This window comes from Halyomorpha halys, unplaced genomic scaffold (genome assembly GCF_000696795.3).
Source record: "Halyomorpha halys isolate HHAL.00 unplaced genomic scaffold, Hhal_1.1 Scaffold22.1, whole genome shotgun sequence".
Taxonomy (NCBI): domain Eukaryota; kingdom Metazoa; phylum Arthropoda; class Insecta; order Hemiptera; family Pentatomidae; genus Halyomorpha; species Halyomorpha halys.
The window spans coordinates 1,062,704-1,077,328 of NW_027104816.1; the positions used below are offsets into that span (position 1 = coordinate 1,062,704).

Here is a 14,625-nt window from a genome sequence, read left to right on the forward strand (position 1 = left end):
GAGTGTTGGCAGACATATGTGCGTCTTATGGATCTGTAGATATATTTTTTCAAGAATTCAACATTTTATACGAACAACTAGAAATTAACATTTTGTGAGTTTATTTTGTCAAACATCATAAAAACTACTAATCCTACAAAGATAAACATAATTAACTATTTTGTAGTAAATTTAACTAGCTTTAATTTGAGCGCTCGCTGACATCACAACGTCCAACGGTTTCTGAAAAAAAGTTTTTTATTCGAGAACTATTTGACGTAAATAGCTCTTTAGGGTAATATATTTATATTATAAAATTTACTCTTGATTAAAAATGTTCTCTTAGATTTTCTAGTGTTAAGATATAGAGCTCCGAATGAAAAATCAATGTTTTTTTAAGGTTTTGAAACAGCCACCATTTTTTAATCCCTCTACCTATACTTGGCAGACTCATCAATTTTGACTAGTAATTATACATAGTTTTTATTTAAGTTATCAAAAATTGGGGTGAGATAACTGGATTTTTTTCTGATTGATTGAGAGCAGAGCTCTTTGAGATCCCAGCACATCCTCACCGCGTCACTAGTGATGAGCACCTGGAGGCTGAGCAAGTGCATTAATCCGCAAATACTCAACTTAAAGTCCGTAATTAAAAAAAAAAAACTATTATTCTCCCTACTGTTCTTTACCGCTGGCCTCTTATACGACGGGATGAACAGCATCTTATGGTTTTCGAAAATAAAGTATTACGTTAAATAGTCGGAACGAAAAACGATGAGTTAAACGGAGAATTTATAAGACAATACAACGCTTAATTAAGGAAATTTTTAAGAAAGAACTAAATATCAAACTATGAATATATTTCACAGAGACGAAAAATTAAGTAAACAAAGCTGCTATTATGTATTTATAAAGGTATATTCATTTTTTTTTTAAAAATGATTCTTTGCCAAGACACTTCTGGCGTACGAGGGAGTTAATCTACAGGTTACCACCAATTCCAATACCATGATAACGTGGGACCACCACAGATATAAAATTAGACCTCTCAGGCCTGATTACAACAAGCTTTTAAACCTCTCTTTTCCTCTGAAGAGGCTGCAGTCATGAAACAGTCGCTTAATTCTTTTGGCTACATACGGCCTTGAACTGAGGGACCGTGCGCGGTAAATTCAGGTTATAACATTGTGGCGAATAAAGTCTCGTAAAGTTGTGGAACTTAATATGAACGGATCCCTAGAATGGTAATAAACACTGAACCGACAGCCAAACGTCCAAGTGGTAGACCAAAACGTAGATGGGTGGATTGCGTTAGGATTAATTTAAGATTCCATATAAACCTTTCTAACCATACCAATCCTTTGGGGTCAATCCACATCTAGTTCCACCCATCGCCTTAATCCACCTCGAAGGTTGAAACGGCAGTAGCCAAGAGACTTATTGTAACATAAAAATGGACAATTGGAGTTCAGGCTAGGTCAGATTCTCCACTCAAGTTGGAGCAGGCTCAGGGATCCTCAGGTCAATTTTGTAAATATTGTATAAAGGAGCTTAAATGTGACAAGAGATTCTTTAATTTTTATATCATTATTTTATTTAGTTTATTTATTTTTTTTATGCACATAGTTTTATTATGCTGATTTTCTTTATCCTTCTGTTTGTATATATTTTAAGAGAGATTTTATTTACTTTTTTTTTTCTTTTTCATTCTTATTTAATTTTATTTTAGTATGAATGTGATCATTCATCACTATTACCTATTGCCGACAACGGTGTGGGAGATTGTAATATCTATCAATAAATAAAGTTTAACAAAAAAAAAAAAAAAAGATTGATTTAGTAAATAGAGGTTTCGAGGGGCATCATTGGAAAGATGTATCATTGGATGTATGTAGAGAACGATTGGAGGTATCGCAATCGAACCATCGGGTTCCCTACTGGTACTGGTATTTGGTGGGGGAACAGGTCCGGCCAGTGGGCCTGTGGGTCCTTCTTGCCAACCCATGACTGCTACCTAGTTTGCCGCCGCATACTAAAGGTGGGAGTGTCAAGATTCGTTCTTCGGGACCACCGAAAAATGAATGTTTAACTGCTCCAGGTGGGAATCGAACCCACAACGTTCCGAACCGAGCGCAGTGGGACCTGCGCCCCAACTCGTACGGCCGTCATGTCCCTATCGGGTTCCCTAAGCCGTTATTATCATAATTATAATTATTGCTTAAATCTACACGTTAATACTTAAACATAGTTGTTTACCTGAAGTGCATTAAGATTACTGACGACTGAGTAAACCAGTAAAGACATGGGTCGTTTATTATGTGTATAACATATAATAATGTACGTAATAGAAATTCATTAACATAATCTCAACAATCGCTTCAAGTTCAATTTTTTCTCAGTGCAATAATTAAGGAATTAATATTAGCATCGTCCAGTAGTAGTGAATATTGTAAAATTCCCATGAAACTAACTAACTTACAAAAGGAGAATTATAATTGTCCCATAACCATAAAAAAATATACAAAATTTTCATTTTTATCCGTAAAGTTTAAAGATTTATTATAATTATTCTCCTGCCTGGGTTATTTCAGAGGTCTAGGGAACTAATTGGACAATTATTTTATCCAGACTAGGATAGTTATCAACGGGAAAAAATCACCGCGCGATCTAGGACACGATTAAAATTTATAATCTGGAACTGCTAAAGAGTTCTCGAGAGGATTTAAAAAAAAAAGATCAACATTTTTTTAACAAGGTATAATATAACATTTGAAGAAATTGAGTAATACATCTTAGTAAATTACAAATATGACCACCACTACTGCATTACATTATCAAAATATTAAATATTTTGAAATAGCCACCATTTTTAATTTCAACTAACTTTACTTGGCAGATTGTCAATTTCGACTAGTTGTTCAACATAATTTTTATTAAAGTAATCAAATGTTGGGATGAAATACCACCTTTTTTTTCCTCTTTAGATCTAAATGGCTTTACTTGAACCAGGTTGACTGGTAGTGAAACATACAACCCTAATGAACTTCTTAATTTTAGGCCGAAGCAACGGAACTCAATAAATGTGTTTTAATTATTTTTGTTCTTTAAATAAAATATTCATCTAAGAAGGGACCTGGTACGGGTCCCTTCTTAGATGAATATTTTTACTCTTTGTCGAGTAGTATAAAAGTGTATCATACACATTCGAAATAGGTGATAAAGACAAGAGAGGACATTAACACGATATTTAAAGAGTTATTAATAATAATAAATACTATAGTACAAGAGCCCAAGAGGAGAAAAAAGGCAGTTATCTCACCCCAATTTTGATTACTTCAATGAAAACTATGTATAATTAATAGACAAAATTCTTAAGTCTGCCAAGTATAAGTAGGGGGAATAAAAAATGGCGGCTTTTTCAAACCAATAAAAAAAAACTAATTTTTCATTCCGAGCTCTATATCTTAAAAAGTAGGAACAACACAAGAAAACCTAAGAGAACGTCATTTAAAGAAGAGTAAATATACTAAAGTATAATCCCTAAAAGAGTTACTTACGTTGAGCAGTTTTCGAGATGTAACGTTTTAAAAAGCAACAGTTCATAAAAATTTTGTATAGGACTTACTGAAAGATCAGTAGTTAGTGAATTTATTTTGAAAAATCGATATCTCAAAAACCATTTGACGTACAGATGTCTATTAGCACTCAAATTAAAGCTAGTTTAATTAAAGTAGTTTATGATGTTTATCTTCGTAGGAGTAACAGTTTACATGAAATTTTCTAAAATAAATTGATTTATAGTTGTTCGCAAATTTTCATTTGCCAAATTTATATTCATATGTAAGTATCATAAAAACTACTACCCCTACGAAGATAAGTGTCATAAACTACTTTATAGAACGTTAAATTTCCTTTATTTTAAGTGTTGGCAGGCATATGTGCGTCTTATGGATCTAGAGAAAATTTTTTTTCAAAAATCCAACATTTTATACGAACAACTATTAATTAACATTTTGTGAGTTTATTTTGTCAAATATCATAAAAACTACTACTTCTACAAAGATAAACATTTTTTTTTTTTTTAAATAATTTATTTATTGTTATTTACAACTGTATACACATATATAGAACAAGTAAATTTGCTGTAGGTGACTTAGTGACAAGATACAAACATGTGGAGAATCTACATATATAACTCCAATAACATTTCTAGAAGAGAAGATCTCGAGGCCATCTTCTTTTCATCCTAGGAGGATTATTAGGTAATGAAAGAGAGGCCTGGTTAGAAACAAGTGGATTTGGGTGGTTGGGAAGTTTATTATGGAAGGAACGGTATCTGGTTCTGGCCAAATCGGCAACATATGGAACATTGAGGTCCTGATGGATGACTTGATTTGCGACAAAGTAAAGAGCATTAAGGATTTTGGACTGTAAGGATTGGATTCTGGAGGAATTAGATGGTTTAGTGGAGCCCCAAAACTCAACTCCGTATGTCCAGATAGGCCTTATAATAATCATGTAGATCAGTCTTTTGTAATGGATTGGCAATTGATGTCCTGATGGATGACTTCATTTGTGACAAAGTAAGGAGCATCAAGGATTTTGGACTGTAAGAATTAAGATAAACATAATTAACTGTTATGAAGTAAATTTAACTATCTTTAATTTGAGCGCTGGCAGACATCTGTACATCCAATAGATTCTGAAATGAAGTTTTTCATAAATCAAACTTATTGTCCGAACAACTATAAATTAATTTTAGCAAATATCATGAAAACTACTATTCCTACGAAGGTAAAGGTCATATTTCTTTATAGTCCATTAAAATAGCTTTAATTTGAGTGCTAATAGACATCTGTACGTCATAGTTCCTGAGATATAGATTTCTCAAAATAAATTAACTAACTACTAATCTTTCGGTAGATTTTTTAAGAAATTTTGCTTTTTAAAAAGCTATTTCTCGAGAACTATTGGACGTAAATAGCTCTTTTAGGGTTAAGATTTTAGCAAATTTACTCTTCTTTAAATATTGTTCTCTTAGATTTTCTAGTGTTGTTGTTAGTGTTTAAGATATAGAGCTCCGAATGAAAAATTAAGGTTTTGAAACAGCAGCCATTTGGTATTCCCCCTACCTATACTTGGCAGATTCATCAATTTTTCAAAATTGACCCATTTCATCAATGGGGGTGAGATTATTGCCTTGTTTTCTTCCCGCCTGTTGTACTGTAAGGTCGGTTAAGGTATTCAGGTCCACAAAAATATAAACATCGCGAACAATTAAAATCCTGGGAATGTTTTTTTTCCCATGAAGTGTTAGGATCATACATATTGTTTCTTATTACTGTTGGGCAGTTGTGCTGATGTTGGGTCTATATCCCATAATCCTGTCTATACCGATATAGACATGTTGGCAATATTATGTTCATCGAACTGGAGTCTATTTCTATCTCAGAACGCAATCTAAGACAGGAAGGCAAAGAATTAATTTTTCGTATGATTGTGTTTAATTACTACTATTACTCACTGCTTAAGTTTGTAGCAGATTGTAATACCTATCAATAAATAGAGTAATTAAATAATTTATTATTTTTAGTCCTTGTTGATCAACATAAATTTTTAATGTTATTTAGTTAATAAAATGCACTTCTTTCATTAACCTATTGCGCGTGAGAAACAGTCATGTAAAACCGATACTTAACGCAGACGAAATATACACCACAGATAGTTAACGATAAAATGATCACATCACACACAAAAATGACACCTCTATAAACTAGTATAGACTAAAAAGTAATTAACAAAAAGAATGAAGACAGAAATGGACAGTTTCAATTTGCATAGGAATCGAGTACAAAAATAGTCGCAAAATTATTCGCCAATGGATTACGTGCCAGGCATCAGGAGGCAGATGACGTCAAAAGGTTTTATCAACTCACTACCAGCTAGATAAATATCTTCATCTCATGTTCTGCGATGTAAGTATATAATCCCCCATCCAGCACTTTGAGTGTAAGCCCTCTTAAAAGAAACATATTAATCTGCAACAAGAATAAACCGGTAACTAACTCCGGCTAGGGGCCTAAACAACAACCATCCTTCATTTTTAGAGCTATCTAGATTTTTACTCTTTGCATTTTGCATGCAGTTTTGTAGCTCAGAAAATATGTGTTGTTTTCAGGGTTATGGTACATCAATAGATTTATCTCTTTCCGAGGAATAATAAAAAAGTATTACTGATCATATTAAGAGAATTTCCTATTCGTTTTTAGTATTATTTAAGTACAAATACCATTTTTCAAAGATTAGTAATAAAAATAAAAATTAGAAATTTATTAGGATTTTAGATTTATTCAGAGAATATTTTCTTTTATTCTGGTGACTATTGCTCATAAAATCGTTCATAATTGCATTTTATCTGATTATTTGTTAGATAAACCGTTGGAGAGCTGAATGTCTGTTCATTCAGCCTACATCGACAAAAGTTAAATTGCCCTCATGATGGCGAAATATGGGTTTCAATAAGGGAAAAAAAGAATCACACGATTTATTTTATATCTTTGGTTCTTATTTGTTTAATTAGATCAGGTTTGTGCTCTCTGGTGCGGTTTATTTAAGTCCTAAACCACTGCCAAGTTTGGTGTAGATTGGTCGAGTAGTATTAAAGTTATTTCCATTTTTTAGAGTTTTCAAAAAAGGAATCAAAACCCAATGTAAGGCTAAAATTTTGAACTAAAAAATTTTATTTTCAGATTTTTTCGAAAACTCGTATTCTAGGGTTTCCGGCGGTGCTAAAAACAAATATAAAATTTGTTTCACTCCTAAAACATCTTTCATCACACTTTCATAGGTCAGTCGTTTCGAATTGTTTCAATATAGTAATAATATTGGCATGGTTAATATTTAAAAACTATTCATATTTCATTTCATACGGACCAGTACTTGGTGTTAACGATGATAAAGCTACAGTTTAAAGCTACTAATTTTCACTCTTAAAAAATCTTTTACAACGCTTTTATATGTCAATCGGTCTCAATCTTTTCAATATAGTATGAACATAATTATTGGAGAAGTTTGTCGGGAGGTGCGGTTAGAACAATGAACAACATAAATAAACAAAACAATATTTATTTATTTTATGCCGACGTTTCGACCTGAGTTTCAGGTCTTCATCAGAACTATAGAACAAAAGAGATAACAACAACATTAGAGAAACATAAAATTGAACAGGAATAGTGTACAAATAAATTTGGAATTATACAAAATATTGAATTGAATCATAAATGATAAAGAATTGATAACTGATGATTGAATAGTAAAAAAAAATTGATTGATAATCGTAGAATTAGATGGTAGTAGATTGAAAACAGTGAAAGATAAAATATAATATAATGTAGGTAAGACGATATGTATAATATGAGATATGCAAGTAGTGTCTAAAAAACTTAAAAAACAAGTATTGAATCTACAAATTGAACAATATGACAGAAAATTAAATATAGTGAGTGACCTATATCTGAATTACAGTGTGATGTTGTTAATTACAGTTTATGTTTCTCTAATGTTGTTGTTATTTCTTTTGTTATATATCCATGATGAAGACCTGAAACTTAGGTGAAAACGTCGGCATAAAATAAATAAATATTATTTATAAAATAAATAAAAAATTGTATCCTTATTAGTCTCAACACTTTTTATTTTAACAGTCCAACGTTTCGGCCATTTCGGCCATCCTCAAGGACAATCTAAAATATTTAACAGCTTATATTATATATTCATTTGTAACACTTATAACAACAACATTATCACTAATAATATAACATACCTTCAATTATAAATTCTTCCTCACATTAAATTTTTTTTTTTTATTTTATTTATTTCTTGATATTTACAACTGTATAAAAAAATACAATCAGTAAATTTGATCATAATGACATAATGATATGATACAGGATTAGAACTCTAAAAACAGTTTATAATATAAGGTCACGAGGCCATCTTCTTTTCAGGCGCCTCCGAGGAGGATTGCCAGGAATGGAAGAGGAAGCAAGATTAGAAACGAGTGGGTTTGTGTGGTTAGGGAGTTTGTTATGGAAGGAATAATATCGGGTTCGGGCTAGATCGGTTACATAAGGAACATTTAGGTCTTTATGAATGGTTTTATTAGTAACAAAATAAGGAGCATTGAGGATTTTACGAAGGATTTTGGATTGTAAAGATTGGATACGAGAGGAATTCAAAGGTTTAGTGGAGCCCCAAAGCTCAACTCCGTATGTCCAGATGGGCCTTATTATTGTCATGTAGATCAGTCTTTTGTAATGAGTTGGAAGTTTAGACCGTTTGTCTAGTAAGTGCTGTAATAGTTGGAATCTGCGTGCAGTTTCCTGTCTTTTCAGTCTTGTGTGAGGATTCCAGGTTAGTCGTTTGTCAAGATGTAGTCCAAGATAACGAATCTGTTCTACAGGGGTAAGAGCCACATTATTAAAGTATACTGTAGGGCAGTCGCCAGGTTTACGACGAAGAGTAAATGTGATTTGATGGGATTTTTTGGGATTTATTTTTATCCTCCAATTTCGACACCATTCTTCGAGGGCTGTGATATGGGACTGGAGAGTTTGAGATGCAATCAAAGGGTTATTACTAACTGTGAGCACACATGTGTCATCAGTATACGTGGTAAGAATAGTGTTAAGAGTTGTTGGGATGTCTATAATATAGGTCTATAGGTCTATAACATAATGAGTATTCTTCCACATCATAATCTATAAATGACCTCTGGATATCTTCTGATAAACCTTTTATATAATTTAAGCCATAATATTTCTTAATAATTGCTTTACTATTTGTTATTTTATTTTCCATTCTATTCCATTCCAATCATTAATCTACGGTCAACTATCTACACCTCATTAGTACTAACACAGTGAGCAGGTTCATCTCTTTTTGAATAATAAGAAAAAATATTAGGGGCTTCTTGTGGTGTTAAAAACGAATGTCATGGCATATATTGGTTCAATTTATGTTACCAAACCATAATAATAAAGTATACATGTATGTTTAATTTTAACTAAATACAATAATTTATATCAAACTATCAATTGTGGTCATTAAATCTATATACATCAAATATAGAAATAGAGAAGCATTGCCGGGTCATCTAGAATAAGATATATAGTAAGTGAAAATTTGTATTAAAATTTCAAATTCACGTTTTGGAAGGAAATATACAATTTAAGGTCTCCCAATCGAAACATCTTAGTCTCCAAAAATAGTATCTGTGTTTGTGAATAGCCAAGCTCAAAAACGAAATGTCTAATAAAACTGAAATAAAATACAGTGTAATCTTAGTAACCCGTACTGAGGTTAAAAAAAGTTACTTTTTTTGAGAAATTTCAGTTTTATCTTTACAAATATGAAGGACATTTTTAACTTCTCGAACTTTAGGCAAGTTATTGTAATTACTGTGAAAATCAAAATTGGAAGTTTCTATATCGGGTAATCTAATGTAAAACGTATGTTCATAATATATTTTGTTGGGATTACAAATACATAGTAGCTATTGGATAAATCATTTGATAATGTAAAACAAATTTAATTAATAGTGAAATGTATAATATAAATGTTTTTGTGAACTCATTGTTTTTTATCACGTTTTAAATGAATACAAAAAAAGTATTTTTAAACATTTTGTTTCCTACATCTGGACAAACGACTAACTTGGAATCCTCACACAAGCCTGAAAAGGCAGGAAACTGCACGTCGATTTCAACTATTACAGCACTTATTTGACAAACGGTCTAAACTTCCAATTCAGTACAAAAGACTGATCTAAATGACAATAATAAGGCCTATCTGGACATACGGAGTCGAGCTTTGGAGCTCCATTAAACCTTTGAATTCTTCTAGTATCCAATCCTTTGTAAAATCCTCAATGCTCCTTACTGTGTCACAAATAAAATCACCCATAAAGACCACAATGTTCCTTATGAAACTGATCCAGCCCGAACCAGATATCATTCCTTCCATTGTAAACCCTCTAACCACTCAAACCCATTAGTTTCTAACCTTGCTCCCCCTTTCATTCCTGATAATCCTCTGAGGCGCCTTAAAAGAAGATGGCCTCGAGACCATATATTGTAAAAATGTTTATAGAGTGCTACCAATGGATAACTTCTTTACATGTCTGTATCATACGATTTGAACTTACTTCAAATTTACTTGTTGTATTTTATGTACAGTTGTAAATGTCAATAAATAAATAAAAACAAAAAATGTATTTATACATTTGTATTACTTATAAATGAACAATTTTATTATTTTTACAGATTAAATCATTACTGAAGACGTTACAGAAAACTATTTTTTTTTTACCTTCAAACTCTCCGATTTCCATTATAACAGATTCATATTGTTGAATGTTCGTATACTGTTTTGCCTAATTCTTCCTGTAATCCGAACACCCCCTTGCAATTGGAATTACCTAAATTACAATGTATTTTTTACGGGTACATGCCTGAAATTAGCATCGTTTTCGATGTGTGTGTGTGTGTGTGTGTGTGTGTGTGTGTGTGTGTGTGTGTGTGTGAGAGAGAGAGAGAGAGAGAGAGAGAGAGAACTAAATGATGTTAGTTTTTGTTTTTATAGCCCTGATGAAGACCTGAAAATCAGGTCGAAACTTCGGCATAAATAAATATTTGTTTGTTTAATTATGTTGTTTCTTTGCTGATCGCACCCCCCGATCATCTTCTCCAATCAGTAATCTACGGTCAACTATCTACAACTCATTGCTTTAATTTGAGTGCTAATAGACAATTGTACTCCAAATGGTTTTTGAGATATAGATTTCTCAAAATAAATTCACTTACTACTGATCTTTCTTTATATTTGTTTCAGTATTGTTGTTTTTTAAAAAGATATATCTTGAATACTATTGAAAGTAAATAGGGAAGGTAAATCTATTAGGGCTTATATTTTAGCAAATTTATTTTTCTTTAGATGATGTTATGGTAGGTTTTCTAGTGTTGTTGGTAGTTTTAAAGATATAGAGGTCCGAATGAAAATTTAATTTTTTTTAATGTTTTGAAACAGCCGCCATTTTTTATTCCCCCTACCAGACTCATCAGTTTTGACTAGTAATTATATATAGTTTTCATTAAAGTAATCAAATGTTGTGGTGAGATAACTGACTTTTTTTCTTCCCGGCTCTTGTACTAGTATCTTCGATGGGGAAATAGTTTTTATGATTTGCATATCGATATAAATTTGGCCATTTTTCATTCTCCTACCTATACTTGGCATATGCATCGGCTGTTTTGTTTTTTTTTCACCCCGGCTCTTGTACTATTTTGATATTGTTATGATGGTTGAACATGCCATTCGGAATCTTCGGCATTTTACCAGAGCCCTCTAGTGGCTCGGAAGAGTAGAGTTTGTTGCCATATCAGCCTGTAAAGGTGGAAGAGCATGCACATTTCCAAAAGGTAACAACGCTGATGGTACTACAGTTTACTGACAGTCATGTTTTTTGTCATAAAACGTGAGGAGGAGAACTGTTCATTTAATTAAGAGGACAGAATAAAGGAGGGTTATTTGATAGAAGTCTGTTCCAACAGCCGCTTCGGACTGTACGGAACATGCGTAGTGCGGGCTTTTGACTCCCAAAACCTGTGCTGCGCATGTTAACCTACTGTATAAGAAAAAGAAACATGAATGAATTTTTTTTTTAATAATGATCTTAACCTGAATAGCCAATGATGTATGTTTTCCCAGTGACATTTGTTAGTCCCTTGCAACACATCATAATGCCAGAGCTATACAACTGCTACCTACCATTGCACAACCCTAGTCGTACCCAATTGGTCCTTAGTATTGCTCAATTATTATTGAATTAGGCGTTGGTTGTTCTTTGATCAAATATCATCTTGGAGTGTGATTGTTTCATCGTGGCCCATATCTGTCACGGTTGTCATATTCCTGTTGATTAATGATCCAGGACGACAATGATAGACTTCCTACCATATCATGTTGCCAACGATCTCTTATATCAACTTTATACATATATAAGTGTTCGTATATATATTATATGAGCCTTTTATTTCACAAAATAACTAACTCATATTGTGATAGTTTTCAGAAAAATATTATTAATATTTCTCGTTTCCAAGCTCTTACATTTTACTGTGGCATGTGAATAGCAGATCCTTATACCAAATAATACAGAAGACATTATAATACAACGGGTTTGTTCATCAGCTTTGTTATGGATTTCAAAAACGCTTACTCTATTGACCGACAGAGGCTGTATAATATTCGGATATGCATGACCGAAACAGTTAATAAGGTACGAATCAGTAATCAATATTCTGAGAAATTTGCGGCTCGGTCGGGTTTAAAACAAGGTGATTCTTTATGAATGAAAATGAAAAATGGTAAAATAACTTTATTCTGGGACATATGTCCCCTAAGAATAGTTACAAGGTTCATATAGTAGAATTTTTATCTGGCGAGCGTTTACAAATTTTCAGATAGTAGAATGAAATTACATTGGTATATTGGCTTTACTACTGTTTATAATGTTAATCAATAACTGCCTATTTATTTGATTACAAAGATGTGGAGGTTTGGTTATTCAATAAATGAAGAAATAGGTGTTGTTTAAAGGAGAGAATGGATGAGGACTGGCGAATGGAGATGGGAAGAGAATTCCAGAGGGAGGTTGCACGTATGACGAACGATTTGCTAAAGAAGGAGGTTCTATTGGAGGGCATATATAAATCATTCGGATGGGATCTGGTGTTTGATGAGTGGATAGATGAACGAAGAGTGAGGAGATCTATGATATAGGTAGGTTTTTTTGATGTTAAGAACTTGGAATAGAAAAACACCAAGGAGGGTTTTCGGGAGGTTGGATAGAGCCACTTCAACTCGGAATACCAGCGGGAGACTTGAGAGCGCCTAGGGAACCCAAAGATAAATCTTACAAAACAATTCATGAGTCTCTTCAGTCTCAACTCTAGTCCTGCAGATAGCCCTCCATACACCAAGGATCCGTAGTCGAAGTGGGGGAAGACAAGAGAGGATACTAGGAGCTGACGAGTGTTCTGGGGAATGGAATTACGGAATTTTAGGAATTGTTTGAGTACAGTTATGGATTTGGGAAATATGGTTATTCCAAGAGAGTTGTTGATCAAAAGTGACACCAAGGTTTTTTATTGTAGGATAGAAGTGAATCGGTTGGTTGTTAAGGAAAAGTAGAGGACAGTAAGGGAGGGTATGAAGGATTCTTTATCACCTATATTATTTAATCTAGCACTAGAATACGTCATTAAAAGTGTGATACTGAAAAGGGTTTAACTTTGGGTGGTAAGATATCAGTTCTTGGGTACGCTGATGATTTGGTATTATTGGGTGGGGATAAAGAAACTATAGAACTAAATAGAACCGCGTTAATAAACTCCAGTAAGGAACTAGGTTTTGAAACAAATACGTATGAATGAAAATATATGGTCAGCTGTAGAAACGCGAGCGATTTCGGTGATATTGCCGTGTACGGGGCTTCGGGGGTTCTAAGTCCGACTAGTGGTTCCCCGTACACGTATTATATTAAAATTTATTCATCTATTGATGTATTTTTACTATATATTTATATTTATTTGTATTATGTATCTCTATTGGTTCCTGATGGGAACCGACTGAAAAAGTATGCGCTATATTTAATTCAAACACTAGAGGCCATAGATCCCCGCGCCATGGTATGCTAGATATGAATATCTATAATTTATCATTGGAGTTCCTTTCAAACGGTATCGTGTTCACCAATTTACTATGCTATTATATATGAGGTGACATGCAGGGATTCTTAATTATAAAGTAAATTCTTTGTTACATATTTTATATTTACAATCATATATACATTAGCAAGAATAATATTATGAGAGAGCGTGGTAGACTTGTTTCCTTATACTTTAATTATTATATTATGAATTAAGAAGTACCAGTTGGGATCTTTGATATTATATTTGATATTTGATATTAATTCTATTATTGCCATTCCAATTACGACAGAAAAAGGTCTTACTTGTTTTAATACGTCGGTCGGCTTGGTAGTTGTCTTGGCGGAGCATCCATATTCGCATTGCTCCGCAGCTTCCCGGCGGCCGCTGCAGAATCCCTGCGATGTGTGTCTTCCTCAACTGTTCACCATCTGGTCAGCCGCTCTCTCTTCCTTCAGATTGTCTTCTTCCAGGACTGTCTTCTTCCCAGACTCTCTTCCACTGTCTCCCCGGTCTTCAAGTATTCCTCGACCGTTTTCAAGTATCTGTCTCTCCCAGACTGTCTTCCCCTGTCTCCCGACGGTCTACCTTTGATCTTCCCTCAGACTCCTTTACCTCTCCCTACGCGGTCAACCGTTCCCAGGAGGGGCATGGTATCTACATATGTCTGTACATTACTTTTAATGTTTTGCTGATCGGGTCTCTGACTAGGCTAGGCGGCTCCTTTTGGTATGCCGACAAAAGAAATTACTTCATGTTAAAAAATTCTAGCTGGTGCCTCTCATACATATCACAACAAAGGTTCTAAATTTAATAATCCTTTTACTGGAAGAGTCTTATGGAATTAAAAAGGATTTAGTGAATGACATAAATTCTT

At 33.3% G+C, this 14,625-nt stretch overlaps 1 long non-coding RNA gene across 1 annotated transcript in view; it reads left to right on the plus strand.

The window, feature by feature from the left end:
• LOC136795311 (uncharacterized) overlaps positions 1-14,625 on the plus strand; it is a 707,978-nt gene that overhangs the window by 116,118 nt on the left and 577,235 nt on the right. The gene's annotated exons all lie outside the window — the stretch shown is intronic.